At 47.5% G+C, this 6,066-nt stretch overlaps 1 long non-coding RNA gene across 1 annotated transcript; it reads right to left on the bottom strand.

Moving 5' to 3' along the window:
* Positions 1-330: 330 nt before the first annotated feature.
* Positions 331-1,790, bottom strand: LOC132424318 (uncharacterized). Its single transcript, XR_009519200.1, has 2 exons — positions 1,709-1,790; positions 331-565 (listed from the first exon to the last, which is right to left on the bottom strand). It is a non-coding gene; the product is annotated as an uncharacterized lncRNA (long non-coding RNA).
* Between the last annotated feature and the right edge of the window lie 4,276 nt (positions 1,791-6,066).

Genomic DNA, 6,066 nt, shown 5'->3' with positions numbered 1-6,066 from the left:
AGTCACTTCCCTCTTATCCTCAACTCAGTTTTCTGACCTATAAAAGGACAAAGGTTATTTCCAGCTCCTAGTGCTATGATTCCAGGCCCCATATCAGAAAGCACTTCTTTTTTTTTAATTAGTTATTATTTTTTGTGTGTGTGGTACGCGGGCCTGTCAGTGTTGTGACCTCTCCCGTTGCGGAGCACAGGCTCTGGACGCGTAGGCTCAGCGGCCATGGCTCATGGGCCCAGCCACTCCACGGCACGTGGGATCCTCCCGGACCGGGGCACGAATCCGCGTCCCCTGCATCAGCAGGTGGACTCTCAACAACTGCGCCACCAGGGAAGCCCTAATTTATTTTTTATTGAAGTATAGTTGAATTACAATGTTGTGTCCATTACAGAAAGAACTTCTAACAAAGGTCCCTTAACTTATTTGGTCACGGTTATCCTTCCTATAGAATTTGTCACAGCAGGACAGAAAATCCACCTCTTTGCAGCAGGCCTGGGTTGTAGGGTAAGATATTTCCCTACAGACTCCAGAAGTGTCCACAGGTCCTCTCCAAGTGACACCACAAGAAGACCTATTAAAGGAAGGAGATCAAAAAGCCAAATGGTTAGGACAATTTGGGGGACCACCTGTCGGAAACAGATCCACTTATTTAGTAGGAGGAAACATAAATGCATGTATCATACAGTCCCCCAACACCCCACTCCCACCAAAAATAGAAAGAACACAGCAAAATCATTGGCACTGTTAGACTGCACCCATCTTCAGCCCTGGTCTTTCACTGAGATAATTTCTTCATCTGCTGTCAACTTGACATGTTGGTGTAGGTAACTGTTGCTTCATTCTGACTCATCACAATGTGCTTTGTGGAAGTGAACCCAGGAGCCATTGTTCCCTGGTGATCTCTGGCCTCCTTCTTCCAAATTGCTGTCGGGCAGCCACGGAGCAATGGCGCTGAATTGACTTTGCCTCGGTTAGTCAACGGCCTTTGCCCAGCTCCCTCCTGATCCTCTTTAAGCCCTCCTGAGAACTCACAATGCAAAAGTCCTGGTAAAAACTTCCCACATTCTGCTAATTCAGTAACAGAATTTTAAAGAGTAAAGACTGGGCATCCCAAGCCCCTGTAACGTGTCACATATGCCGCACCTCCAAAATCAGCTAGTTGAGGAGATCAAGCAGAGTGGGAAGAGGGCTTGCATTTTATTTTTTATTTTTTTTATTTTTTTTTGCGGTACGTGGACCTCTCACTGTTGTGGCCCCTCCCATGGTGGAGCACAGGCTCCGGATGCGCAGGCTCAGCGGCCATGGCTCACGGGCCCAGCCGCTCCGCAGCATGTGGGATCTTCCTGGACTGGGGCACGACCCTGTGCCCCCTGCATCGGCAGGCGGACTCTCAACCACTGCGCCACCAGGGAAGCCCAGGGCTTGCATTTTGAAGTCAGATAAACTCCAGTCAGATCAACCGCAGGGCAACAGTGAACTGCTCATAGTTCCACATATCTTGTTATTTTTAATTCCACACGTTGACTGTGCGACCTACTCTTTCTGAAATGTCCTGCCCCACCCCACATACTTTCTTCTAACTCCTGCTTATCCTTAACCCTCAGCTCAAACATCACCTTCTCCAGGAAGTCTTCCCTGACCCTCCCAAGCTGCATTAGATGTCCCCTTGGTGCTTAACCCAATTCCCTGTGTATAGCTCTATCATTTTACTTACCATATTGCTGTATAATTGCTGTTGTCCTCTCCTAGACTGTGAATTTCTTGTCAACTAGAACCAACTCAACGTTTTCTTTTTTTTCTCTACATAGCTTAAGGCATAATCTAGTTTGTTTACTGAATGAATAAATTATCTGATTCATCCACTTATTAGTAGTGTGTTCTGGGCAATGTAATGTACTTCTCTGGGCCTCTAATTTCTCATCTGTAGATTGGAGATAACAGTCCATTGCTCATTGAGATGTTGTTCAGACTTGGAGGTAACATACATAAAGGCCTACCACGATGCTGATGCGTAGGCATGGAGAATTAATGCACATAGGCCGTGGATCTGCACGGGGCCTGATGAAAAGGAAAGAGAGCACAGGAAGCTCACTTGAGAGCCGTGAAGACTCCCACAGTCAGTCTGCAGTGCCTGCCTCTGTGGATGTATGTTCCCAGCCAGCAGCTCCCTCCCTATGGGGAAGCCTGGAAGTCCTTGTTTTTTGCTTTTTCTTAAATGAGAAATAGCAGATCATTCCTAAAAGTTTCCTGGGACTCCAGCCTCTCCAGTTGGATTGATTGACTAGCATAGCTACTCTTATCATTTCTTGCATTGACAAAGGGCCCTGTAGGCCTAGGACACCCACCCACACCCCGCCCCCGCAGACAACCCTCAACTCTATTGTAAATAGGTCCTTCACGTGGTGAGGTCAGACTCACCCAGAGAGTTTCTGGTGATTTATCTGCACGCTTTGGGTAGGAAAAGAGGAAGCAGCTGTGGTCTGAGCCTCCTGGAAACTTGACAATTGCCCTGACACTTGGAGGGTTTGCTCAAGGTGTCTAGAAAAGTTTCCAAATAATAGAGGTAAGGAAGCAGGGGCAGCTTAGCAGAAGCTAGGTGGTCACCATGGCAACAAGTGCTGTTGGCCTAGCCCACAATATCATTACACAGGACCATCCCCACATGCCCCCAGTTCCTCCAAAACATACACGCACATGAACACACACACACACACACACACACACACACAGCCTCCCTCCGGGAACATGCAGGGCTCTCCACTGGTCAAATCCTCCCAGATCCTCTGGTGAATCAGGCTGAATCAGACCCTCTGAGTCACCTAGAGCCCATGCAAGCCAGGGTTAATTTATTCAATAGTCATTTATTGAGCAAGTGCCAGTGCCGGCTTGGTGCTAGGCACTGCAGGCCGATGCCTTCTAGAACATTCTTGAGAGCCTTTCTCTCCAAGCCGCCCCATGGGGGAGAAACCACTTCAGTCAGAAAGTTGGTGAGGCAAGGGCTTGGCATGGAGGTATCGCCAAAGAAGAGATCTGTGCTGAACTGGGCACGGCTCATTATCAATCAGCTCTTTCTGCAAGGACACACGAGAGGGTGCCAAACCACTTCCAGGGACCCCCAAATGGCCATCCAATGGCAAGTAAACAGTGGAGGGTCAATACTGAAGAAGAGTAAATTCCCACAGAATTGCTGCCACTCTGAAACTCAACCATGGCCAGAGAACCGAGAAGCACTTGAGCAACATTCCTATGGTCACCTCCAAATTACTCTGGGATCCCAGAAGTGAAGAGGAAGGAGCTTCTTTTAGGAAAAAGGACAGAGAGTGATGGTGGGCTACTGCGGAGGTTTTAAAACATGTCTGAAAATACTTATACAGTCCTTCCAGGGAGAGGTAGGTTGATATCCCCTCCACCTGAATCTGGGCAGGCTTCTGACTTGTTGTAGCCAACTGAATGTGGCAGAAATGATGCTCCATGACTTCTTCAGCTAGGTGGAAAAAGGCCTTGCAGCTTCTACCTTGTTTGCTGGAACACTTGCCATCTGAGCCCTGAACCCTGAGCCACTGTGTAAGGCTGCTCCTAGGCCACCATGCTGTGAGGAAGCTCAAGGATATGGACCAGCCATGTGTGTGTGTTCTGCCCGACAGCCACACTGAGGTCCCAGTCCATCGCCAGTACCCCATGTCAGACTTGTGAATGGAGGAGCCTCCTAACCATCCCAGCCCCAAGGCCTTGAATTGCCCCCAGCTTTGGAGTCTTCGCAGCTGAGGCTCCAGACATTGTGGAGCAGAGATAAAGCATCCCTGCCGTGCCCTGTGTGAACCCCTGCCCCACAGAATCCATGAGCAGAATGAAATGGTTGTTTTATGCCACTAAGTTTGGGCAATCTGTGGTGAGTGGCAGGACTTCAGTGACCGAATGATCCTGGAGGTGAGAGTGAACAGTATTAGAAAAAAGGAAGAGGAAAGTACAAACAAGAGAATGACACAAGGAGAAAAGGACAGGGACCTGAATGATGCTGTTTGTACTCTGTTTTCTTTTCTGATGTGAAAAAGGAACCAAATGTAATCACATTTCACAAGCCATCCCTAGGCTTAGCTTTTGGTAGCCCAGCCTTGCAGTGGCCTGGGAATACTCACACCTGGTGGTCCACAGCCTCCCATGGCATGGGACTTTCCTTATTGCCCCTCAGGGAAGATAGGAACCTCCAGCATTTCAGAGGCCCCCCTCCATGGGGGGAAGCCACATGACTTCATGGTGGCTGAAGCTGAGGCTTCTGCAGCTTCTTTCCCTTACCAGCTCCCAGGGGTGCTCCAGAAGGAGGTGACAAGGACTGTGTCTGCCCAAAGGCATGCTCAGTTATCCCTGAGATAGTTGATAGTTATCATTCTAAAAGAGACCCTAACCAGCACTGAAAGTGCTAATTTCATCTGAGCTTCTGGGAGTTACTTGTGGCAAAGAGCTCTTTACTCTTTGAGTTTCTTCTAGTTCCACTGCTAGGAAAAAAGACCACCTTCTTACCCCCATTCCTCCCACCAGACTGCTAGGAATATTTATCCTTGTTTAGACAGCCCTTTATTAGAGCTCGAGTGCATTTTAAGAAACCCCTTTGACACCCTTGCCCCAGAAGGAAAGGGAGGCGGCCTTTCAACAGGCCCAGCAGGGACCTCACCCAGTGGTCAGGTCCCTGGTCAGGGAGCATCCAGGACCTCTGGAGTCCTTGAGGAAAGGCCTGGTCAGAACTCACTACAGTAAGTGCAGCAGTGGGGAGGGTTCCCAGATCTGCAGGACTCACCCACTGGCCTTTGTTTTGGTTTTCTGAACAGCCCCATTTTCCAAAGGTCCACGCATATTGTCAGAAGGCCTTTCTATCTGTCTTGGATTGCTCCAATTTCAATCTCCTCCTTCAACTTAGTGGCTGAATTAGACCTGAAGTTATAGACTCTTTGAACTAGAAGGAACCTTAGAAATCATCTAGGTCAACCCCCAGGAAGGGAAAGTGACTTGTCCAGGGTCACACAGCAAGGGTTCTTTACTGTTAGAGTAAGGACTGGAACTAGGGTCCCAGGCTCCCAAGCCAGGGCTCTTTGTACAGTGCTCTTGGTGCTGTCAGACTACCCAGACGGCTTGCTCCCTGGAGAGTATGAATTCAAGGAATCTGCTTGAACCCAGCCAACCACAGGAATCCTGGGTTCCAAAGATCCTGTTTGCAAACCCCACTCCTTCCTCCTCTCCTCCCTACCTCAAACCCAACCTCCCAAACCTCTAGAATAGTTTGGAGGCAAGTAAAAGCAATCTGCCCAGGCAGTGTTCTACTTTTAGGCATCCTTAGAATTAAAGCTCCTGGTTGCTTTAGAAATTAAGACTTTCCCACCCACCTCTCTCTCTCCCCTTTTCATTCTCCTCCCCACCCTGGCTCTGATTTCATGTCTGCTTTTCTGTTTCCTTAGCTACATGAGGCATTTCAAGCTTCATATAGACTATTTCCTATAAATGCAAACACTGTCTTGGACACACCAATAAAACTTAATTTTGGTCAATGTGCTGTTTGGGGAGTTTTTAATAAATTATGCCCCTTGAGCACATTTTCGAACAAAATGAAATACCAAGAAAAGAAGAACATGGTTATTTGCAGACAATGGGGGAACCACTTAGACATAAATGTTAGAATAGAGGGACAGACTGTCCTATATTATAACTGTTTGGGTAAGTATCTATTTTTCTGACTGGAACTGACTCCTGAAGGGTTTACATCATGTCTTTTTTCAATTCTACGTCCCTCATAACCCCAAACATACCACTTTTCACATACAAGGGCCTATATAAATGTTTGTTAAATTGAATCTCTTTTTTAATTTACTGAGAGCCTACTATGTAATAGGCAGAAGGCTAGATGTTTTTATAGCTTTTTAAAAATTGATTCTCATGATCCCCCATCAGTTATTTCTTGCCACATTAATGATATTTTACAAACCACCCTAACAATTCTGACTCCGATTCCAATGGATGTGGGGTTTTCCCAAACCAACCAAGCAATTCTGCAACACCAGCTGGGTGTCCCACAATTCAACTTAA

The sequence above is a fragment of the Delphinus delphis genome, chromosome 1 (genome assembly GCF_949987515.2).
Source record: "Delphinus delphis chromosome 1, mDelDel1.2, whole genome shotgun sequence".
Taxonomy (NCBI): Eukaryota; Metazoa; Chordata; class Mammalia; order Artiodactyla; family Delphinidae; genus Delphinus; species Delphinus delphis.
The sequence above is the reverse complement of the archived record's forward strand: the minus strand, read 5'-3'. Positions and strand labels throughout refer to the sequence as shown.